At 40.0% G+C, this 25,603-nt stretch overlaps 1 protein-coding gene across 1 annotated transcript in view; it reads left to right on the plus strand.

The window, feature by feature from the left end:
- The window catches only part of SPATS2L (spermatogenesis associated serine rich 2 like), a 156,229-nt gene that overhangs the window by 13,818 nt on the left and 116,808 nt on the right, over positions 1-25,603 (plus strand). The window contains exon 2 of the mRNA XM_030485603.1: positions 1,335-1,394. The gene's annotated coding sequence lies outside the window, so the exon portion shown is untranslated. The remainder of the gene's footprint in view (positions 1-1,334; positions 1,395-25,603) is intronic.

The following is a 25,603-nucleotide window of genomic DNA, read 5'->3' on the forward strand; positions in this document are numbered from 1 at the left end:
GGCAGAACCGACGTGGTGTATCTCTCCTCCCTGAAGTGATTGTATTTCACATGGTGAGGCAGCAGAGGCAAGGAATGGAGCAGTGGTGTTTCAGAGAAACTGGCTTGAGTCAGGGGACCTTTCTTGGAAAATTAAATGAAGCACAGGATGTAATAAGCATAGCTCATTGAAAAGGAAGCTGCTTCCAAATGCTGCAAGGAGCAATGCAGCATCAGTTGAGGCAGACGTTTTTGCATGATCCTCCCAAATGACTCCCTGTGATTGGACTGCATTGGCTCAGGCTGAAGAAGAAAGAGAATCTTGAAAGACAGTTTTAGAAAGTTTTTATTGTTTCTGTATGGGAAGCGTATGGTTTTCCTCAGCATCACGGTTGCATTCTGTGAGTCTGCATACATTAACTTGAATTGGCGATTTATTAAGAATATGAAATGCTCCCTGGTGTTAGCATTTATCCACTCCCTATCTTCTTCCAGGGAAATGAATTGCCTTTCTGGTAAACATTGTTCCTGGAGCTGGAACTATCAGGGAAAAGGAGTTTGTGGGTGGGCCCTGAATCTGCAAAATACCTTTGTGCCATATGTCTGAATGATTCTACTTGCATTCTTGTTCAGAAGGGAAAAGGGAAGTTTTGATAAGGGGCAAGGAAGAGCTCCCATAGGGACGAGGAAATTATCACAATGTAAAATACCTCTAAAATGACAAGACCTGGCAGTGAGACACTGAGGTATTTGCCCTTCATCATGTCATGATTAATTGCACAGAACTGTGATGTAAAGCTGAAGTCAATCCTTCTGCCAAGGTTTTTGTCTAAATTAATGCTTTTGATGTTTCTGGTATAAGCTACTGCTATGAGTGCTGTACAAACAGGCACCCATCACTTAAAAGACCGAGGAGCCCAATTGTCTCTAGTTATAGATGTGAACAATGATGCTGACATTATGGGCTGTCCAATGCTAAGTTGTTTTGTTAATTTGCTTGCTTACTTGTGTTACAAGCTCAGTGAAGTTAACTTCCTTAATAAATTATTTCTTTGAATCAAGCAAAAGGCACCGATACTGTCTTTGACTTGAAATGTAAAAAATACTGAACTCTGGATGAATGGATGTACGCATGACTTTTTCATTATTTTGCATTAAAATCCAGGTGGTTTTAATTTAGACCAAAAAAATCTTTGCTGTACCTTAGAGATAACTTTGGCCTGATATATTTATGGAATGAGCCTGTAGTTAATTCATGCTGATGCTAGGAAAAAGTATGCAAGCACTCAAGTAGTTTAACTAAAAATAGGTAACATAGTTTGCTGGTTTTATAACCACCATCTTTTTCCATCACAGTGAAGAATCATTGTATGAACCTCTGATGTTTGATGATCACCATGTCAAAAGCCTTGTGGGGTGAGTAAAGCAGATGGCTGAACTTTTTTGTACTACTTTCTTTCTTATAACATATACTTCTATAGGGGGGAAAATGTAACTTGGATATATTTAAAGCTTAACTCTTTGTATGCATATCTCTGCTGATCAGTATATGAAAATTAAGAACAAAGCCTGGTTTATGGTTGAAAGAAGATAAGTTGTTTCATTGTTCCTTTCCCCCACCAGCCACTTTGAAGTCTTTATGTCACTTCCATTATGCAAAGTTGTAGATACCCAGAAAACAGACACACTATCATCTGCTTTATCAAGTACTCTGTCACAGATGACAGATAATTGTTAGTGATCTTGTTACCATGAACAAATGGTTTTGTACTTGAACAATGTTGATAATATATTTATAGAAAACAATTCAGAAAGAATTCATAAGAAAAAAAAATAACACTTTCTGCATATTTTTGCTTTATTCTAAGTCATAGCTGTGGACATTTATGAAAGTGTTTATAAATGGCTACAAACTAATGCTTCTTTTGTTACAGAATTTGATGAGGATAATCTTAATTTGATCTTTGAAATATTTGTAATCACTAAAGTTGATAGGGATTATTTCACCCTTCTGTGAATAGTACTAGAAACGGTTTCATAAAGCAATGCACCTGTTTAGAAAAGGAAATGGTGTGTAATCGCAAAAATCGTGGGCAAAATTCAAGTTGGCAGACAGCTCAATGCAGGTTGAAATGTTGCAAGGTCACAGTGTCCTTCCTGCGTAGTATTTGCTGAAAGAATAGTTCCTGGAATCCTTGATTATGGTGAGAAACATGAACTGCTTATCTGAAAGGCAGCATATGTGATGCCTTCAATGTTATGTTTTGGGATTAGATCTTGATGAAAAGTCAGAAAGACCTGAAGACTCACCTTAAAAAAAGGTTTCACATACTTTCTTTTCACTGATACTTGGTCGAATACATTTCAAAATGTCTCTTTAACTAAAACTCTCATATTTCCTTCTAATAATGTATTACAAATAAATTTTAAAACCTCAAAAACTAGGGAGAAGAGTAGGCATGAATGATTACCAGGTGTTTTTCCTCTTTCTCTGGGTTTATGTGGAAAAAACATATTAATTGCTCTGGATCTGTATAGCTGACAATGGTGTGTTTCCTAGGAATCCTCTTCAGAATTGCATGTTATACACCAGTCCTCCCATATTCCCAAAACTTCACAAGCATCAAAATAAACCGTACTTCCACCACTCTCTGAATGTTGGTGAGGATTATAGTGGGCTAGTGCATTTCCATCATAAGGTAGAGAGCAGTTCCAGAGGCAGGCTTTGAGAGGAGGCTCAGTGTGTTGCCAGCAAGTTTGGAGCACATGGTGCCCCTTTAAAATCCCTTCTCGGAGAAGAACGATACTTAAAATAGACTCCTTTTCTGTAACACCATATGTAAGCTATTATCAGTCAAAACTTCTCCAAACTCATTGTTCTGTGTTCTATAAAGGGAACCTTCTCAAGCAGCAGGGAGCCGCCACCTCATGAAATGCAGAGGAAATGTGCTCAAAACAGGGAAGGAGTCCTATATTTTAAAACCCAGAGAAGGGTTTAGAGGTACAAGTAAACAAGTTTCTTATGAATGTGTTCATGTGTATTATATATCTCTATCAGTGTGCCTCTTTAAAAATATAAAATCATACGATCTTATTCTGAAGAAGAGGGCTATCTTGTTCTGGGGGTTTTATTTTGCTGTGTTTTATAAGAAGCTAGACAGTGGCTCATTATTGAAGGCATAGTTAACCCTAGTAACTTAATAATATCAAAACTTTGCTGTTTCTTTAAGTGTAGAGCGAGCTCTTCCTTTCCCTTTTCAATATGAAAGCATACAGGTTATGAAGCTCTAATTCTCCTTGTCTTCCACAGCTTGTCCGCATAGTGTGAGCAGCAGAGAGAAGTTAGGCTGTCTGTTGACAGTGCCTGTTGGCCACCATCATGCAGAGTCTGAAGAGCAGTTCTGGTTTAACAAGTAGTTCTGAGCATGGGGCAGAGCTGGTAATGGCAGCTGTGCTGCCAGCTGTATGGTGTGGAGTTTGGGAGCTTCAGAGGGTTCTTCAAACCTCTATAACTGTTGTTGCTGCAGTTTTTTCTTCATGGTTGTGGTAACAGTGTTTATTTCTGTCTTGGAGGTTGGCTGCAAAGGAAGCAATGTCAAAGGCATCAGGTAGATCAGAACAGTCTTTCTTTTTGTATTGCAAAACCATCACTTATCTCTTCTTGACAAAACTCGCAGCATAAACATAATACTACTCACTGAAATGGTAGCTGAATTGCAGGTCTAGACTTCAGGGGGGAAAAAGCAAGTGTTTCAGACCAGCATTCCTTCTTTCTCCTTTCAGTCCTGGCTTTTTTGGAGGTACATAAATCCCTGATACATTAGTATCCATTAGAGCTGTGTTGCTACCAACACAGCACATCCTTATGTGATCTGCTGTCCCAGAAGTGGGTAGAGCTTGCACAAGGTAAGCCTTTTGAAGTTACCAGGAGCAGTCTGTTTGGCAAGACTGTTTCCTGAAAGGGTGCTCTGATTACATCTTTGAGGTTTCTAGGACTAGGTTTCTAGGGTGCTAGGATTTGGGTGTATATTGCATGTAATTTAATGGATGAATAATATTTTTTTGCTAGGAACACTAGGGCTTTTAGGAACCTTCTCTCAACAGTGTGGGTTGCCTGGCGTGTATTTATTCTTCAGTATTGTTCAGCATCCATGTTGCATACTGTGAAAATCAGTGAAGAACAACAGAGAGGGTTTCTCTGCACCAAATACTATGTGCTCAGACCCTCAGCCTCTACGCAGGTAGACCATACTGGGAAATACCTTCCTGGGACAGGAACCCGTACAAATACTCAGTTCAGCTTTTAGGTGTGAGACCTGAAATTGGACCTTACACAGTACGTGGTCACTGAATGAAGCTGATATTTGCTTAGTATTTTTTTCAGATGTGCTCAAGCAGGGAAGTTACCTAAAGTCCAATTTTTTTTCGCCTGACATTAAGTACCAAACCTGGTTAGGTGCTCTTGGAAAACTCAGCAGATATCTAAACAGCTTTCTGTGTCCAAGCCCCTGATCTTTGGATGCAGCCCAGTATAAAGTTGGTTTCTGGGCTGTGAGCACACACTGTTGGCTCATGTTCAGTTTCTCACCAACCAATGCCCCCAAGTCCTTCTCCATGGGGCTGCTCCTAATCTCTTCTCTGCCAAACCTGTAGCTGTGCCTGGGATTGCCCCGACCCATTGCACTTGGCTTGGTTGAACTTCATGAGGCTGGCATTGGCCCACCTCACAAGCGTGTCAAGGTCCCTCTGGATGGCATCCCTTCCCTCCAGCCTATCAACCGAACCACACAGCTTAGCGTCATTGGCAAACTTGCTGAGGACGCGCTCAATCCCACTGTCCATGTCACCAACAAAGATGTTGAACAGGATTGGTCCCAGCACCGATCCCTGAGGGACACCACTCGTTACCGGTCTCCAACTGAACATTGAGCCGTTTACCACAACTCTTTGCTTGCGGCCATCCAGCCAATTCTTTATCCATTGGGTGGTCCATCCATCAAATTTATGTCTCTTTTCAGTTCTTAATAGATGGTGGGTGAGATTAGTTACGTGTGACTAATGGTCATCCAGGAAATATGCCTAATCCAAGAAGAGGGAGAGAGAGAGCTGTGAGAGGCTCTGTCTGAAGTAGCATACAAAGAAGTTTCTGGCTGAACTCTGCCATACTTCCAATGCAATGTGCTATAACGTGCTAAAAACTGAACCCACTGCAGCTGGGAACAGCATTTTAAAAATAAAATTATGAGGTTTTTCAGGTTCACATCAATGAGTGATTGATTTAATCGTGACTCCATAATAGTAAAGTGAGAACTGAACCAAGTTCCCCACTCTGCTTGCAGAATTTGATCAGTTAGTTGCAAATGAAAAAGATTCTTCACCGTTGTGAAGAATCATGCTTTAAAGCCTCCACTCTACCCCTTAAACCAATAACATTTCATTAGTTTTGGAAATGGTGAATAATCAACATAACAAATTTGGTCAGTGGAGAGAGTCCACCTTGAGAAAGCTGAAATGGGAAAATAATTTGAATCAAGGAAGTTCTTTAATACATTACTTTGGAGAGCAGCCCAGTTAAAAACATTGGATCAGATTCACAAATCAGAATGTTGCTTTTTTATACGGAGCTGGATCCCTGCAAAGAAGAGCAGTGACAGCTTGGGAGTACCTGTTTTCTCTCAAACCCTGTTAGTCTTTAGAAAACTCCAGGGCATGCTTCATTTTATTGCAGACTTTCTTGAGTCCCTGCAGGATTTCACTAAATTAGTAATCCTCCCTACGGGGGATTTTTCCTTTCTGATGTCTGTTTATAAGCAGTTAAACAAAACAGGGGTTTGTAATAGGGGCTCAAAACTGATGGTAGAGCACATTATGGAGATGGGCTAGAAAGAGGAAAGTACAAGTGTTCTAGATATAGTTCTGTCAATCCTGTTTGTAGTAACTGTACTATAAACATAGGTGCAAGTTAGCCAGGCTGGCTGGTGTGATTGTGGCAGCTGCAGGAGGCCATGCTGCAGAGCCCTGGACAGTGCTCTGTGGGCATACCCAGTGTTAGCTGCTCTTTGCACAAAGTTTTGGCACTATGGCACAACCTGTGCTAAGTGGTTTGGCAAATGTGCTCCCAGAACTAATGAGGTTGATACCAGAAACATTCAGGATACTGAGGAGAAGGCTTAGAATATTGAGCTGGAGCTGGAAGTTATCCTGTAAAGTTAGGAGATGTAGCCTTAGGCAGTGCCAGGGACTACATATTCAGGTGACAACTTCCTCATTGGAGCTGCCAGACAAAAGTATGTACTTAGCTGAATCTCAGCAGACTACACAGCACATAAAAATAGACAGAGATGAGTAGCTGTAGTAGAAGTCATAGGTTCAAACTAACTAGCCCATTTTGGACAAAGCTAATATCCTGACTTTGGAATGTCAGCATGGGTGACTTCCCCCTCCAAAGGCATAGTTTTCTATACTGGACAAAATTATTTTTGTCTATGGTTTATATATGTTTCTGGAAGCTTTTTGAATGCTTATCGTTAGTCTGTAGATTTTGGAGATTTTTATTTATTTATTTATTCCCCAACTGAAGCCTGAATTTGCTACAATACTCTCTATGCCAGGAATAGCTGACAATAGAGATCAGGTTTTGCCATTTCTGTATGTTTTTCTCTTTCTTAGCCAAGACATTTAAGGTTCCTGCCAAACTTTCAAGTGCAGGAAAGAGGAGTGGACAGAATAAGAAGTATTTCTATAGAGATGCTGGATTTTAACAGAAGTCCTACAAAGATAAAAGAGTTATACATGGTTTTTGGATGTGCTTATCAACGTTCACTAACATGTAAACCCTTTGGTGGTTTAGTTCATTCAGCATGTCTAGGTTTAGGATTGACTCATCCCTGTATTCAGTCACATGGCCACATACCCCAAACTTTGTTGTTCTGCTGAATAAGTGGTTTGCCAGTATTGTTCCAACGTTGTGTGGGCTTGTCTGTCCACATGTGCATACAAAGCCAGCTGTTTGCAGACTTCTTTGTGTCACACATTATGTTTAAGATCAGTGTCCCATTTGGCACGCCACATCCACTCATGGCCACCTCTTTTTCCAGATGGATCGTAGCTCCTTCCAGTGGTGATCTCAACTGGTATTTATGTAGAGGAATAGTTAAAAGTGTTTGATGTGGCTTTAGCTGTCTTTAGTACAATTTGTCCTACTCGAAGAAATTCCACATTTCCTTTTTTCTTTTTTTACTCCTCCTTTCAAGAGTGTTTCCAGGCAACTTGCACCTTTTTCTATGCCGTTTCTGTTTATCCTGCAGAAATCACTGGTAGCACTAAGGGAAGCAATGAAGTTATATGATAAGAAGCTAGGAAGAATGAGAGTAAGGTCTTTACTGTGATGTCTCCTCTTCTTGCCAAAGTAACCTGTCTGGGCATTGATTTTTCCCTGTACCTTTCACTCTGATCCTATGAAGTGCTTTTGCTGCACTGGTAGTAAGTAAAATTCTTTGGAATTTAGGTTGTGCAGGGCCCCTGCATATCAGAAATATAAACTAAACCGATGCATGCCTAGTCCATCACAAACGTGAAGTAAAATGGCTTAGGTAAATCCACCATGAAGGCACTTGAGCAGAAAGCAATAGTACCCAATTTATGGGCTGTAATTCTCTTACCATCATGGAAGCATACTTTTAGTTTGCACAGAAACCATAAATACTTCAGTCTTCAAAATATAAACCATGGAAATGACATGGCTTGAGCTACATAGCTGATGTTTGCTGTTTGTTATTGATCAGTTTTTTAATACGTGGAATAATAAGGAAGACATTACCTCAGATCATGTATCCTTGCTCATCTGTGCAGGTTCAACCTTCTTTATTGCTGTTGCTTCTGCTATTTTGTTGTTTAGTGTTTTTTTTCTTTCAGACATTCTTTTTTCCCCAGGAACATTTCAGCAAACTGTGCCCAGATAGATTTAGATCTCCTCCAAGGAGTGAGAAAAATGTCCAAAGCTGGCTGTACATTCACACTCACTGTGGCATTCAATTTCTAGTAAAATATGGACATTAATGAGTTGAGAGAGTGGACAAAACAAAAAGGATGCTTCCTCTTTTCTAATCCCTTGTTAAAAGCATGAAGGCAATACAATCCATCCATCATGGTTGTCCTGGGACTTCCTAGCCAGGCCTCCAGGTTGTAATTGCTGAAGATTTTGTGGCAAGAAGTCACAGCTATTTTTGTCACATAATCCTCAAGCCAGTCAGGATTTATTACTAGCTTTCCCTCATCCCTACTTCTTCCACTGTAAATTAGAGCAGGTCTGAGGCTGGTTTCAAGGTACATTTGCTGCCCACCTATGGGCTGCATGTCTGGCTATGGTTGACTGGAACACTTCTTTTCTGGACTTGACAGGAAATGCTTTCACCTGAAGAGTGTAGACTGTGTAAAGCCAGATCTAAAAGTATGTTGACAACTTTTGACTAAGTAGAAACTCTGCAGAGATCACCCAACTCTCCTGACAAAAGGTGTCACCAACAAGGAGTCAGCTTATGGTCCCTGTTGAAGCAAAAGCTAGAAATACCAATTTAACTTGTAGCCTGCCAATTTAAGATTTTCCTGCCAAGTATACACATATTTTTGCGTTTCAAAGGAGGCTGTGACTGGCTTTTTATATGCACTGAAAATTCAAAGCAATTTTTTGGTTCATAAAAATTAGTAAATAAACAGAAAGAGGACGACAGCAATAGCCAAGGAGCGCATAATGCAGACTGCTTATCCAAACACATTCCTCCTAACTTACAGCATGTCCTTTTAGTCCCTTCCTAGAGCTTGTATGAATGGTTAAAGCAGGTTGTTAGAGGTCACTGGCACCCTAAGCTTTTTCCAAAAGACCTTAAGTTGCAATTCTGTCACCAGGACTATTCATTGGAGTTGGCCATACTAAGAGTATGAATGCAGATCCAGCTTGGACAATCTTTCTTGCTTCTTAGAGAGATCCAAAGTAAATGTGAAAGATTCTTAACTTCCAAGTAAAAGAGACAAAAAGGACTCCTTTGGGTAAACCTAAATAATACCTGCTCTGGAGTGATTGATTTGGGATTGCTAGTAAGGCTAATTCTTGTGATTAAAATCAACATCTGAGGAGTCCTGTCCAGTGTGTGAAAGGGAATTAGCCCTTAAACTCAGGCTCGAGCCAGAAGTTAGGTCATGAGTAGGCAAGGTCTGTGGTGGGATGAATCTCTCCCCAGGGAATGAACTTTCCCTTGGGGAGTTACAATGAAGACAGTGATGGCAGCTGTGTGATCAGCAAACTCATTTCCGCTTCCCATCTGTTTGAATGTATTTCCATGGACAGGCAGTTATGCCTGTACAATATAAATGAAATGTATCACCACTAAGCAGATGACAGGAGTAATTTTCTGTAGAATAAGGAGAGTGAAAAATAAGTTCTGTTCTAGTCCTTGAAAGTATGATTAGACTACTTCATCTTCTCTCCATACCCACCCTTCCCAAATTCAGTCTAAGCAATTCCATGATGGTTTCCTTCATAAATAATCTTACTCCTTTTTGAATGCTTTCTCTTCATTAAGCTGGTTCTATGATTTTCAGACATAACCCTCAGATTGCCAGAGAGCTGTATGTATCATTGTGGCAAGTATGTAAATGACTTGCAGATGCTCTACCGGACTGTAACCAAACTTGGCTGTGTCAGTTTTAACATACACATGACAAAACCACATTGGCTCTGAACAGGACTCAGCATAATAAACTCTCTAGATTCTCCTTCTACATTTTTATGTCCTCACTAATTAGAAACAGGAGCCTGTTTCTTTCAAAGTTCATGTGATAGCAGTCAGACCAAAGAATGAGGCACATGCAGTATCTGAATGGTTTTATGAGAATACTGTAAAGGATCTGAACTTTATTTTTGGGGAAATATATATGTGTGAGTATGTATATGTGTGTGTATGTATACACACACACCTATGTAAAAGCTAAACAAGCATAACCAGTAAAGCTTCCTGGAATATTTAGTGTGGTACATTTACAGTTCATGCATTTCAGTATATATTTCACGTGGCATATCGTTGACCTTAAACTTAAGTGAATGTTTTCATGCCCTTATGTCTTAATGTCTTTCAGCATGAGCAGATCTTGAAGCTGCTTTATGAATTGGCAACAGCACTGTGGTTTACTGAAATAAAAATACAAGAGCAATCTGTTATTAATTACATAAATCTCCACACAAAAAGTCCTTCAGATTGACTGTATTTAGAAGTATATATCAGTAACTTTTATCATAGAATCATAGAATCTTTTATAGCACTACTTCATAATATGGCAATATTTGAACATGAGAACTTAAAATATCTGTGGCTGGTTTAACTCTGGGCAAATGGCAAATAATTTCATTATTGATCATTTATTGACAGACAAACTGGCACAAGTAACTACAACAGTCCAATTATCTAAGAGTTTATTGACAGAAATTACTTATCTGCTGTGCCAATCAATAAATAATTTTCAAGATTTCCTTTGATTATAAATCACCGCAAACTGTAACTTTCTGTGCACTGATATCACATGAGCTGCAGAGTGGTAGGTGGTACAGAAGCCAGGAAAGAGGATGGAGAGAAGGCAGATGGTAATAAAGAAAGCCTTCTCTTACGTCAAAGGGTGTGTTTACAAGTTGCCGTGATGACGGGGGTGATGAATAAGCAGAGATTTCATCTCCTTAGTAGGCCCATCTATTTGGGCTGTAATGTTACTGGAGAATAGTGGGAAATTCAGAGAAATGTTGACAATTCCCGAAGGTGATTGAAGAAGCCAGAAAAGTTGATGAATTATGCGCTAGTTGATGTGGACTGCTTCATGAAGATAAAGCAGCAGCCTGGCTTAGTACATGTAGTTGAATCTGGTTCCCCCCAGTAACTCATCAGCATCTGTTTCATTCCTGATTGCTTTCCATCTCCAATTTATACCACTTTAAGCTCTCCCAAAAGACCAGATTAATATTTTCTAGTTTAAGTTTCCCGTGCCACCAGAATCCCATTCCAGTGGAAACAAATCCTGCTGCTTTTGTCTTGCTTTGTGTGAGTGCAGCAGCAATGTTTATCCCAGGTGAACTTTCCATTTAACTTTTTTAATTACTTTGTACCTGAAAGGATTGTGTAATTTCTCTTCACGTCCATGCAATTCAAGCTCTTTTGTTTTTCAGGATATTATTCCTTGTACTTTGTAAGTCACCTCTGTGCTTCATCAAGAAGATGTTAAAATAGCTGTTTCAAGTAGCTGCTTCAGTGCACCCATGGGAGCTTCTTTCAGAATCTTCGTTTACTGCACTGGGCCCACCACTGATGTGAAAGGGATGATTCTGTCAGTTACTTGCCTTTCTCTTGACTATAATCATGTACATGAAAAAGCTATGTATAAAGACAGCAGGCTCTTACCATGTTGTTGTTATTTGCAGACTGTCTGTCTTTCCCTTCTTTTTATTTCTCTTTAGAAACAAAGTACTTCAAGTACTTTTTTCAAGTGATCTCCACGTTACTCAAACTTGCTATGGAGTAGGTTTGAACGATTTGTAGATTGGACACCCTGACAGTTAAAATTACAAAAACTGGGTGATTCCTAGAGGTGAAACCAGGACTATTTTTCTCTCTCTTTTTACACTGTGTAATTAAGAAATGCTGGCTGTGTTATCACAACTCAATTTAAGGTCTGGATTGTAGCATATATGTAGTATAAAGTCTTGAAAGTGAGCTAGTTGTAAAGTTGCAACCCTGGATCAGAAGATTCTGAGTTCAGTTTCTGCTCCTCCTGAAATTTTATGTGATCTTGGATAAAATGATTTCCCTCCCTCCAGACAATAAGGACTGACCTGCTTTTCATCCAATACTTTGTGTGTGTGCACACATGGGCTTAATTTCAAGCAACAACAGAGCACTTAAATGTCAACATGGCTTTATTGGTACTGAACTGCTAAGATATCTATGTGTTTGTAAAGTACTCTGCAGATGAAAAGCAGAGCATCATTTGGGACATCTAAACGCTGTGATGATACAAATAATGATGGTACAGTTTGCCATATAACAGAGGGAGCATCTGTACTCTGGCAGTGAAATCTGTTTTAGATAATTATCTGCATAGCAGATTGGGAAGAATTTCAATTAGCTACAATCCATAAATGAAAAAGCATGACACTCTGACAAGGAAACATTAATTTAGGAGATTAATCTGCAGGATGTATGTTGATTGTAATTTCAGAAGGAAGCAAAAAGGTCAATACTTATACTAGAGTTTGTATGGTGTTAAGATAACTAGGTTGAGGGACCTTTATTTTTAAAAGTCTTTTAAGAGCAAAAAAATGTTAGTTCTACAAAGCCTGTCTTACAGTAAGGCTGCAATATCATTATTAGTCATGTCAGTTCAGAAACTCATGCTGGATAGAAATCTTTTTACTAGAATCGTAGAATAGTTGGGGTTGGAAAGGACCTTAAGATCATCTAGTTCCAACCCCTCTGCTTTATATATTGTACTGGTGTTGAGACACTGAACTGTAACTGCTGTAGAATTTGTAATTTTTTTTCTATCTTTAAAAAATATCAAGCTTTCTTTCCCTATCAGCTTCTAACTGTTGTTCCACTGTTTCTCAATAGCATCCGTTCTGAGCAAACTATGAGATTAAGCATTTCCTGAAGTCTCTGGTTAAAGCAGAATGATAGCTGCATTTTTTTTATTGGATTGATTCTATTTGCTTTTTGTCCCTGGCTCTAGTGGGGAAGTGGAGAGACAGGCTCATATGTCTACTGCTAGTCAGCAAAGTAAAGCCTGTGTGTCATGAGGGATTTTTTTTAATTCTATTTTCATAGATGGAGCCAAAGAAATTGTATTGTGCAAGTACATGAACCTAGAATAGTATGTATCCTTTTCTGCCTGTAGTGTTTTTTCTGAATTAAAGTACTCACTTTTTTTGTTAGTGTATGCCTCTTGAGGAATAGAAAATGAACCTAGATTTTCTGAAATTAAATAGTGTTGTTTGCCCTTCCTTGGCGTTTACAGTGGAAGTAGTATCATGATTGCCTCAGGGTTGAAGCTGGAACGCAGTTAAGGCTCAGACAGGTCACTGTGTCACTTTGTACCAGCTTAGCTACAGCAGATGAAACTGGGCGCAGACACCAGGTGAAAAGCATGAGCATAAAAATCAGTAGGAGTAGTTGTAAATGTTGTTTTAGTTTGTGCTTGTTGATCTGCTCATGACTTCTTCTGCCCTTCAGCGTGTGCATGGTTGTGTCAGCTGTGGCAGTAACAGGATTGCACTTAGCTGCTTTTTCAGCATGGCTGTTTCCCATGCTGGACTGTCATTGTCCAGGGCTGGTGTTTCTCTGCAATGCTGACCCTTCGCATGCCAAAATAAAAGTTCTACTACAGAGTGCCCTAATGCAGCGTTGGTAGGTTGCTTGCTCTTGACCTAACAGTGCGCTTTGCTGATATTAGATGCTCATGATATATCATCCCTCTTTTGAACTCTCACTGGAGAGAGAGCTCTCATGTGGGCTTCAGTCGTGGTTTGATGCTACTTGCTGTAAGGCTTTCAAGGATCCATTCACCTTTCCTTCGCCCTTTTTTTTTGTCTAGTCAGACTGAAAGTCATCACTCAGGCTCTGTCTCTCATTTGTACAGGCAGCAGTTGGGTTAACAGTGCAACTACATGGTGCCATGGTGACACTGCTGTTTCAGGTCCCATTGGTGTATTCAGAAGCATGAGCATTTTTGGACAGACTCACCAAATGGTACTCACAGATACCCACCCAGCCTTGTGAACTATTTTCCCTAGGTGACTGTAGCTTGGATTCCGATTTGGCCTTCAAACATGCTTCTCTTCCCTGATGCTAGACACCAGTCACATAAGGTAATATAAATGCCTTTCAGTGCAGGGTAGTCATTTATATCATTTGGCGTTAATTTTGGTACCTGCAGCAGAAATCCCTGTAGCTTGAAATTTACTTTCCACATTAAGAGTGCAGGTAGGCAAAAGGAAATTAACATTTTGGTTGAACAACAGAGGACATATTAAATATTTTTAGTCTCAGCTGAGCGAGTGTGTGAACAGCTACCTATGTGTACTCAGTTCTCTCTTCATCTGCATCAAAGCAATCTTTTTTGACAAAGCATCTGATTCATGAGACAGCCTTACAGGAGCTTAATTAGCAAAGGGGTGTGCAATGTGGGGCCATGTTGGATTCATCAGGTGTTTGGAAAAGGAAAGCTAGCAGATGTTAGATTCAAATCCGTCCAGTGGAAACACATCATAGCTCTCATCATTTCTCAGGCGGGGATAAACCTGGGTGAAAAAAGCCTTTCTGTTTTCTTTAGTGACCTGCATTATTGTGTGTCCAGTTTCATCTTGTTAAATACAGAACACAGATTCCACAAAGGCAATGTCTTTGCGCTCAGTCAGGACCCACCTTTCCTCACAAGGCAGGCCCCCTTTCCTCACAAGAAATTCTTCAGGGTGACTTTGCAGGCACAGAGGTGTGTGTGACTGGCATCTCCTGACATAGAGGAGAAGAGAGATTTATGACTACCAGGAGAAAGCATAACATTTTTGCTTTTTAGCATCATCTATAAGCTTTACCCCGACACTGGAAGAATGACAGTAAAGTGTACATCAGATCCATAAACTCTAGCTTGAGACCTGAAGGCCGTTCCTCAAGATCCTTTTATAATGCTTAAATTATACTATATACTATATAAGACTGTAGAAGGACAACCTCCTTTGTGCTTCAAGGACCAGATTGCTTGTTCCACCACAACTCCCTGAGCACCTCATTCAGGCAGAAAGCCAGCAGGGTTCTGACGTGTTTTCAGCCAAGATTGAGGTGCATAATTCCAGTTTGAAGGGTACCTCACACTTTCAGCGCTGAAAATAAAGAGTATCAGGTGAAAATAAGCAAAATAACCTTTACCCAGCCCTTCATGAAATGCCTCTGTGTTTCTCTGGCTTGTAGAACTTTCATTTTCATAAAATACACTGTCCTCTGTTAGGACAGTGTATGATGCCATTATATGATAGCAGGGTCACACGTTTATGGAATGTGATTCTACTTATAACAACTGTCATACTGGCAGCAAGCTCTTTTGGTAGTGACACCCCCACATCTCTGAGCAAGCAAAGCCAGAGTATTTCGTTACCACAGATAGTAAAGAAAACACTTTCTCCTTTATTAATTCAATGAAATTCCATGAAGGTGAAGGGCAAGGTTAAAGTAAAAACAGAGTTGAAAGAAGAATTCAAGGGAGAAAGGAGGCTGGTGCCAAGAATGTTTAAATAATGTTTATCTGCCCCACTGCTTGTACCAAAGTAACCTCTTCTTAAGCAAAAGGCTGTATTTGTTGCTTGCTTACCATTCAATCACTTACTCAGGGAAGCATTTAGTCCCACATCTTATGTGTGCTGTGGTACAGTAACAGGGTTTGTGTACCACTGGTAAATCAATGTGGAAATAGTATCCCATCAAGCAAAGCTTTGAACTTCTCTCTTCCTTTGGGAAAAAATGAGCAACTGAAGTAACAAATCTGGTTTCTATAGATTTGTATTTAATGATTTATGCAAACTTTGACTTTCTTACAATTGCAAAATTTACAAAAGGAGACTTTCAACTATGTTCTCTGATGTCATAACAAAAGCTGTTCCCTCAGCCAGATGCTGAAGATACTGTCCTCTATCTAGCTGCCTGTTTTCTCTCACTTCTGAATTGCCCATTCATCTGTCAACTTTGTTTGAAACCTGCTAGTAAACTTGTAAGTTACACAGGAGGTGAGCCAACACGCACGAAAGTTACTCCTAAATTGTGACTATTACAGTCCCATTTCCTTTGGGAACCAGCTGATTAACCCAAACCAGAGAGAACTCCTTGAGCTGCCAGGAGGTGCTTTGTAGCCAAAGGCTAAACTCTGTCACACAGCTTGGCAAATTAGTGTGCTCTCATACCAATTCAGGTATCTATTTGTTTGTCTGAAGGCTGTGCTGTGAGATGTGTATAGGCTGTGGTGGTGTATAGAAAAGATCTGTGTGGTGTTTATGGAAATAGGTCCCTATCCTGTAATACAGATTCCGTGGAAAAAAGGGCTCTAAGAGAGCTTTGGAGTCTGACAGGCCATCCCTCCAACCTCGTGGTGGGTGGATACATACATATCATGGTTTGTAGTCATTTGCCTTTCTTATTCTTAAGAAGCTCCACACTCTCTCCAAGCATAATTTTTCAGAACTTCCCTAGTGTTACCAGAAGATTTTGCTAATAATTAGTAGACTTCTGAAAGTTGCACACTTTACTATCAGTTATATCCAAGTGAGAGTCTGTTAGTCTCAGTGTCATAGAGGAATGAAGTATTAACTTATTAACTGTGTTTAATCCACTAATACACACCATCCTAGCAGGGCACATATAGATTTCTTCCCTATAGTGAGACCTGTGAAGATTCATCCAACTTTTGTTTTGCATTCCTGATTCTGTGCCTCTGGCAGGGAACAGACTCTGATGGACTCAGGCTTTTCTGCCCACTTCTCCATCAAGGTGAATCCTCTTGTATGTCCTTCTTGGTGAATCCTCCTTGTATCCCGCTATGTACTCATCCCTTTTTCTCTTGGCCCTACCAACACTTTCTTTCCTACAGCTGTAACAAAACAAGCGTGCTGGTGATTGAGGTCTAATTGCACTCTGTTTTGAAGATACCTGCAGTGAGCACAGACAAACAGTTGTGAAAATGGCACAATAAAGATCTTTTTCTCTCATAGACAAGGTTATTCTGCTTGCTCTACAGAAACACTTCAGCTGTGACTTCAGACAGGAAAGCTGAAAGAGTAGCAAAATCTGTTATAAACATCTACAAACTCCACACAAATGTCTAAACCTGCAGGGCTGTTCCCCATGCTAGAGATGCAAGTACATAGGGATGCCAGTTCTCTGATTTTCCAGACCTGTTTCATATGTGAATAGCCTGATTCACAAGGACAGAAACACGTCAGAGAAATTTCCCCACTAGCCCTGAAAGGAACGTCCATTCTGCTGGTGGAGAGGCATCGTTTTCAGTGGTCAGTGATAACCTCTCCCCAGAGTTGGTGGCTCATAATCTTCCCTAAAGCTCAGATCAGGCTATTCTGTAAAGTCAAGAGAGTTTTTTTCTGCCCGCTGATGCATTTGTGAGTGCAGAAACACACACAATTGAAGACCTTTCCAAGTTGCCTGAACGTTCTCTAGATGCTGTTCATTAACCTGGATGTTATTCAATAATCTCTTATTCCCCCATCTCTTTATGTATGGGGGTCATCAGGGTTCTTGTACTCAAGGTTTATAGCTGCTGCTCTTGTGAACTGCTGTGTCTCTGTGCTGCTCCACTGATCAGCCCATATTTGGACCCTGCTTTGCTAAGAGCTACTTGTTAAGAAAGGGACTGTTGCATAACAAAGAGTTGCTAATATTTCCTGTCTTGCCTTATCAATCATAGTAATTTACTTGTTGCAATCTCATGTGTTGCTTAAATGTTACCTGGGAATGCCCTTTTTTAACAGCAGCCTTTGGGAAATCTTAACATCCCTACCTGTCCGTAGTGTTAAAACTTACAGTTCTGGAGAAAAGCATGAACTAACATGGTAGAAAAGGAACTGGAAGCCAAAGTACCTAGGTGCTGTTACAAACTGCAATGGACTTGCCATGGATAGAGCATCTTGCTTCTCAGATGCTCTGTTTCCCTTTACCTTTTGTCTGTTTAGATCATTTAGATCATTTCTATGAGGAGTGTCGTCCCATATTATATATGTTATCTCACTTCTGCCTCTGCCATAATGCAATTAAATAATATGTTTTAGTGTCTGCAAATAAGCCAAAGTTTCTAAGTGTTTAACAGCGCTCTTTCAGTGATAAATCTATAGTTGTCACAGAAAAGTAAAGTTAACTTCAGTTAAGAGCCTAGCCAGAAGTATTATTGCCCACTTGTCAGTCCATCATTCTTGCCTGCATAGCTGCAAATAATAGACAGCGTTCTTACCACCTCTGCATCCTTCAGAGTGAGTAAACACATGCCTTGGAAGAATAATTTTGGCCACTTGTTGTAATTGGAGGCCAGCTTACTGTACAGTCATTTATTCAAAAGAGAGAGTTCTCATACAGGTCTGTCCTACCTTGGCACCTGAAAAAATGGGACGAGTTCAGTGGCTTCTGAGCCAAATCTAGGACTGCTAGAAATGAGTGCAATTCTGTTGAGACAAATGGAGTCATAGTTACTTGTTACCACTTTTAATTAAACAGGCAGAGGTCATTATCACAGTGCAGTGGGGAGAAATCTGGAAATTAAATAGGCTCAAGTTATTAACAGGTTAATGGCTTTTAAAAATAAAATTACCATGTCATTAATTTGTATGTTACCTCAAGGTTACTGTGTTTTGATGCAGGTGTTCTTCAGAGCAAGACTTCTGTCCTGAACAATAACCTAGTTATGCCACTTAACACTGAAAAATAAGACAACAGTAGTGTCTGATGTATGAACAATATACTAGAGAACAAGTGTATAGAAAGCCAATACAAAGTGTGAAAATGTAGATCAGGTGCCTGCCAAGCCAGGACATATGTGAAGCAAATGTTACCAGAGGGTGCTGACAGGTGTTAGCAGCAGCCAGCATACGGGACTTTTGCTAGTGCTTTTTATTTACATCTTTCTATTAAGTGAATCCCTTGCTTAATATCTTCTGTCCTTTTATTTTTCTATATAAGAACAGATAGGTAATGTGGTGGTGTGACTGGTTCTGGACTAGTCCAGGCCCTGCAGCCCCTCAAAGGGTTGGAAGGTCTTGCTTTCCTGCCTGCCTCTGGCTCCTTGTATAGACTGTTCTCTGCGTGTGTCCTCAATGGGTGCGTCTTGTTGTCTGGTCCATGCAGGCCTGAGGTACCTAACCCAGGCTCTGGCTGAGGAGAGGTAATCCTTTAGGGTCTTCCTCAGGAGCGTTTGCTGACAACTTTAACTCCCTGTCTTTCCAACACGACCTTTCAGTGAGTTCAGTATGATTTTCATCTGTTGGATCTTGGTCTGTGAAAGGCAGGTTGTGCAGCTATGTAACTTAGAGCCAGTGGCAGAGCTACTCTCTTTTGTTGTTTGTTCGGTTGTTACTTACCAGGCTGTTCTCTACCTTTCTGCTTGTTGCTCTCCAATTCCCCTATTCAACTGAGCAAAAACATTCCCTCATTTCACTAGGTGGGTATAGCTCTAATAGTTCATGTATTCATAACCACAGTGCTGCCCCTTTTCTCATTTTAATGATTTACTGTAGCAGGCTGCAACCTTGTTGTGTTTCCCTAAATTGCCAAAAACAAAATCAAAGCTGATTGACTCTTGGTATACTTGTAACTCATCTTAAATAGCAGTAATGTTACATAGAGAGAGAGTTGACAGCATAAAGGAACACCTCATGAGCTCTTCTGGTAAAGAGTTGCACCAGTTTTTGCCATGTGAGAATCTAACCCATTGTATGGGAATCTGCGATATTTTTCTAGATGTACCATAAGGCCTAGTTCCTGTGAATGTATACACGTGCATACTTGCTGGTTGGTGCCATTGCTCTGTGATTGTCCCCTTATTCAAAAGAATAAGATTACAGAAAGTATTACTGAATAAAGAGCTGTAAAAATCTGTGTTGAAAGGGGTAGCCAGGCTCTGTTTCCCCCAGAATTATAGGACCCATCCAAGTCATCTAGAAATGCCCATGGTTGTTGTTAAATCTGTTGTGTGATCTGATGGATAAGCACACACAGAGAGCTATGTATTCCATGCTTTTAATTATTCTCAGTTTCCCACAACTTTTGTCCATGGGCATCAAACGTCATTGTCTCAAGAGGCAGTTTAAATTGAGAGCAATGAGAAAAGGTTACTGTTAGTGTTGAAATAGAGTTGATTATGTTGTAGCATGAACCAGATTTTTCTTCTTGTGGCAAGACCCTTCCAGCTTCAGATTTAAAGACCTCAGGCCCTGATCCAGTCTTTCCAAAGCTTTTACTGACAGCTGGAATAGGCCTTCAGTGCTCACTGGCCCACTACCTGCTAAGTCCTTGGCTCCTCCATTTTCTGGCATCTTCTGCAGTAGATTACAGGATACAAAAAAAAAAAATGTTTGGCTTCTAGTTGCAATTTCACATATGGTAAAGTGAGCTCAGCACTTAGTTACGTGGTTTTTTTTCTTGATCCTCCCTCCTGTTGACAATTCCAAGAGCATATATGGAAAATGGAAGCAGAAAATAGGAAAAATTGAAACAAGTAGTGGAGATCTGACAGTATGGAGGTCTTGGTACAAGCATGATATGTCAAACAGAAAAACTGCTTCAAACCATCTCTGCAAAACTCAGAGAAGAAAATATGATACATGGGTTTTTGAGTAAAAGATGAAGAACCTGGAACGTTAATGCTCTGAGCTAATTTGGAGGTATTTCTGCTGGCCTGATACAGAGGCAATAGCATGAATGAGAAGGATTAAAACCTATTAGTTAGCCAGCACTTGTTGGAAACAGAAATTGAGTGAAGCACTAATAGAGCCAATAGGACAGGAAACATCTGTCATACTGGCATGGTCAGCGTTGTAACCGAAAAGGACCTTACCTCACAGACTTTGCTAGAGCAGGCTGAACAATTTATGTTGAGCTACATAGTTAACATCTTAGAGAGACAATTCCAACTTTTTGTGTCAGTGACAACAATGTAGTATTTTAAGCTTATCTTTGATGAACTAGAATTTATTTATTATTTGGTCCTGGATATTTGGTGGGATTTTCTTAAACTATCCTCCTATAGACCATTACTAAATGTCTTCCTCACTCATACAGACATTTGCAATTCAGCCACTGACTTAAAATTTAAAAATTCTTCTGTAGTCATAACTATTATGTCGAAACAGTTATCTCATTTTAAATGCATTATTCCTAAAGTCATTCCTAAATGCGGGCTTTTTAACTGAGAGAAAAAGCAGAATTGCTGCTAAAAGTCAGACACTGAATTTATAGAGATACATCAAAGTACAGTAACCACAGTGAGTCCAAGTCCATCATCGGTTCCACTCTGTGGGATAATAATAGGAACTTGCTTGTTAAGACCATGTGCAGGTGGGATCACCAGATCACTTTACAAGGGCTTACTGAGCAATTATCTCAGCTCAATATGTAATTACCACTCAACTCACAGCATCTGTCAGGACATGCACAGTTTTGACATAGCTCGTAGCAGATATACATCTGCCTTTCAGCCCACTCTCAATTTCCCTTTCTTCCATAACCACTGCTGCTGTTTTATACTACAAGATCATATTGCTGGAGTTGAATGTAACAAAATTAGCATCAAGATACGATTCGGAAGAATAAAATAACTTTTCAAGTGACAAACATTAAATGCTTCTTAACAAGCATCTCTACTATGAAGCTCTGTTTACATATATAACGGTCAAATGATTAACCAGCAGTCTGTTTCAAAAACCTCTTTCAGTTTAGCTTGCTCCTACGGGTTTCCTAGTAATTGAGGAAAGTGCTCCTAGCCATTCTGGAAGGCTGACGGAAGGACAGACCCATGAGACTTCAGAGATACAAACAAGTTCCTGATAGCTGTAATAAACAATGTATTATAACTTCTTCATGTTAGGTTGTATTTAGAGTTCTAAATATATGCTGCTGTGGGCTCCGTGGGAGATGTGCTGCTGCTGTGCATCTCTCCAGGGATGCCAGGCTCTTCCAAGGTCACGCAGTACTCTGAGTCTTGCTCTGCAGAGTTTTCCTCCTTGACATGCAGTGTCAGCACTCTGTCCACAGCAGGGCTCTGCATACACCCGAGAGAGAGGCTTTGCTTCTGCACTGTGCCATATGGAGTTATATGCTTTAATGCACCCTGGCATGTTGGCACTCAACAGACTTGTCTCAGACCATTATGGTTGATGCTTCACTCTTGAATGCGAAGATCAAACAGCCATGATTATCAGCTGGGTATTTTGAAGAATAGGGTGCTCAGCTCCTGATGAGACTTGACAGGTGTTTGTGGATACGCAAAAACACTCTCTTTGAGGAGGAAGGGAACTGGATATCTGTGTAGCTGTGGTGGGGCTACTACTGCAGGGGTATGTCCAGCAGTGGGCTTCCCCCTGTGCTGGTTGTTGTGGATGCAGGCGCAGAACAGCTGTGTGTTGTCACTTCAGCATGTCCACTAAATGTCCTAGGAATATGTGCCCCATATGACAGGAGCTGAGAGGGAAGGAACAGCCTTCTCAAAGCTTTTCTGGTAAGTCTGCCCCAGATATGGGACACTGGCTAGATACTGTGGCTGTAGTGGATTTGTGGTTGGGTCAAAATTAACCTTTAACCTTACAAAAAAACAGGGTAAAGGAAGCAAAAGCTTCTTGAACCATAAACTCACTTAATCTGAAATCAATAACTACATTTCCTGGAACTCCTTAGCAATGATGACTTGGTTTCTTGAAATTGAGTTCTCATCAGCCTCAATATTTGCTTTTGCTGGAATAGTATTACATAGGTGCATCCTGGGACCATGACATCTTACTAATGCAAAAAATTAAATCACATATTGATGCATTTTGAACCAGCATTTTTGTCTGCATGTTCCCAGTTCTTAGTATAGCATGGGCGTATGTGATGTGATTTTTATTACTTTTCAAGAGAAGGATGGGCTGAAGTCCAGTTATTAGTGAGACTTCACCATGACTTTTGCATACAAATGTCTTAAAATACAAGAATTGTTGTTCTTGAAGTTTCTGATAGCTGGAACTGCCTAAGATTGCCTTAATACTAAGTTTTGCCCCACTTCTGCAGCAGAACAATGACCTCTGTTGTCTCTTTTACCGAGCAAATGTTGGTTGTTTTAAACAGGTGACATTAGCATCTGAGAAATATTACAGTTGTAGTAATTACTGTAGATTCAGATGGAAAAGAAAAATTTTGCCCTTGTGAATTGTTCTTTGAAATGAATGATGTAATGGCTAATCACTGGCACTTAACTGAGTAGTTAAAAGAAGTGCTGGTACTGATAACACTAGAGTTGAATGATTTTTATTGTGGCCAAAATGATTCAGTTCCAAGTGCTGTTTATTTTCCTGTTTTGAGAACTGTTGGAATGTTTGATGCATCAGAGACCCTACTGAAACCAGCAGGGAATTGTTAGGAATTTAATGGGTCACCAGTAAGTTGCTGTTTCTGGAAAGACTTTATGGCAGGATAACATTTTTTTTGTTGCATGGGCGTACACAAGGTACCTGAGTTCTTGCAGTGTACTGTGGTACAACTTTATGAAATGAGTTCTGAGAATCTATATAATTAAACTGCTGAAATATATAATTAAACTGCTGTAAAACCACTATGTAAAGTAAGAGGATCTGTGAAGTTTCTGGGATAGAATCTAGCTACAAATTGCCAGTATTTTTCTTAAACTCTTCTGCAAAGTGGTTTCATATTTGGAAATTTTTGTAGTTTGGAATTCATAGTAGCTTCCTTCAAAAAATTACAGGTCTGTCCTCTCTTGCTACAACCTCTTCATTCACATTTATCCAGTGGAAGTTAAAACTAAACTATTAAGCAAGATAAGGATCTGAGGTTGTTGTTCTTGCTTCTAATACACAATAAGTTTTTTGGTACAACTAAACTATAAAGTGTTAGTTTATAATGTGATGCGTCACAAAGTATTTAAAGCTTTGTCATGAATTGTTTTATATGTGAACTGTGACTGATCTTCCATGCTGCAGGTCTCTGAGATGGAAAGAGGTGGGGGGGAAAGAGGTATTTTTCCTGGCCTGTGTGTGTGGATCTGTAGGGAAAGGCTGTGGAGATTACTGAAACCATGATTACTCAACTGCTTAACAAGTAGGGGAGAGGAGGATTCCTCATTCCAATACCCTGATACTAACTCGTACAAAGCTTACTCAGGTTCTTACATAGGGGAAAGAAACTGAATCATCAGTACCCATACAGCAACATTTTATTAGCTTTAGGAACTGGATTTTTGCCACCTTTATCTGCCACCTAACAGTAGTAAATCCCAGGTTTCTAGTAAGTCAGTTCATGGACTAGGACACAGTCAAAGAGATATGTGTACTCTGAATCTGGCCACTAAATGTTTAACAGAGGTTTTAGATAAAAGGTGACATGTATGTAGTGAGGCTGCCTTGTTGAGTCACAGAACTGGAATTACGGACCTTTTTGTCACTGTTCACTGAGCTGTTCATTTGCATGTGGAATTCATTTGCATGCCATTGACATTTGGGGGAGAGTGCTGGGAAGCGTCTGGGAGGATCTGCACTCGATGCAGAACAGATCTCTGGCTGCAGTTGCATGGGAACAAAATTAGCTTGTCCTGTGGGAAAAAAATGACAAATTAAACTTGGCTTCATGAAAATGTCTCTTAATTGTACATTTTTGTTTGGTAAGATGCAGCAATGCCAGGTAGCTAAGGCATAAGTGTTAGGTATTGGTAAGAGAGTTTCATTGCAAATCACTTTCTGGGCTGTATAGGTAACGTCCATCTTTGGGAAGTTCTTGGGGATTCAATTTTTCCATCTTCAAAACACTTTCTGGTTTATTGAAAGGCTCTGTAGATCTTAAAGTTCTGTTCCTTACGGTGCTGCCCTGGTTGATCTTGTATGAAAAAGACTTTTTCAAAGATAGCCTGTGAATGTTTTCTGAGGTTCTGAAATACACCAGCTGCACACTTGTCAGCAAAATGTTCCTTTGGTTTAGTAAGTACAGGAGCCAGGAAAACTTGTCTCGTGTTTACCAGGACCAAACAGTCTGGTGGAATGTGTGTTCAAGGTAGTGAGCCATGGCTGGAGTGATGCAAATGTGTGTGGACACTCAAAGCTGCTCTTTTTGCTCGGAGTGAATGTTAATGACACTTCTGTGTCTCACGGTGGATTCATTCAGACATTAAGTCACTGGAAAAAATACTCTCTGAAACACATGCACATGTTCCTGCTGACTCAAAACCTTGTAATAGCAGCATGATTAAAAAAAAAAACAAACCATAATTATTTTGTGATCTTAAAAATCAAATGTTGCCAGAAAATATCCTGGATTCTGACTAACATGGTCGTTTCAGCTTGTCCAGCATATTTAGCTTCCCTGTGGCTCAGTTAAAGACTAAGAGCTGTGATGTCTGTGAGTGAAGGAGACGGCCGCTGTTGCATATAACCAAAGAGGACTTGGAGCAATTGGTGAGGTTGGACTGGAGAGAGGATTTTTATGTTAAATTACTGTATTGGGTGAATCATTCTTTTACAAAAATATTTTTCAAAGATGATAACAAGGTGATGGGAGTGATTTAGTTTATTTAATGTTTCTATAATTGCTTTAATTTCTAGAGTGGCACTGAAACTTTGTAGAACCTTAATTAGTGAAAGACTACTGTCTGAGCAAACAGAGCAGCATCTTTTGGGGCTGCACCTGAGGTGAATATATTAGGACATTTTCAGCGCAGTCAATTACAGCAATTACAGTAAAAGTAATTGCTCAGCTTGTGCAGTTGTGGTGTGAGTGTTCTTGGCTATTCCTTGCCAAGGAATTGATTGAGGATTGGATTTGATGAGTCTTCCTATGTGATTTTGGTCAACT

Source organism: Strigops habroptila, chromosome 5 (genome assembly GCF_004027225.2).
Source record: "Strigops habroptila isolate Jane chromosome 5, bStrHab1.2.pri, whole genome shotgun sequence".
Lineage (NCBI taxonomy): Eukaryota > Metazoa > Chordata > Aves > Psittaciformes > Psittacidae > Strigops > Strigops habroptila.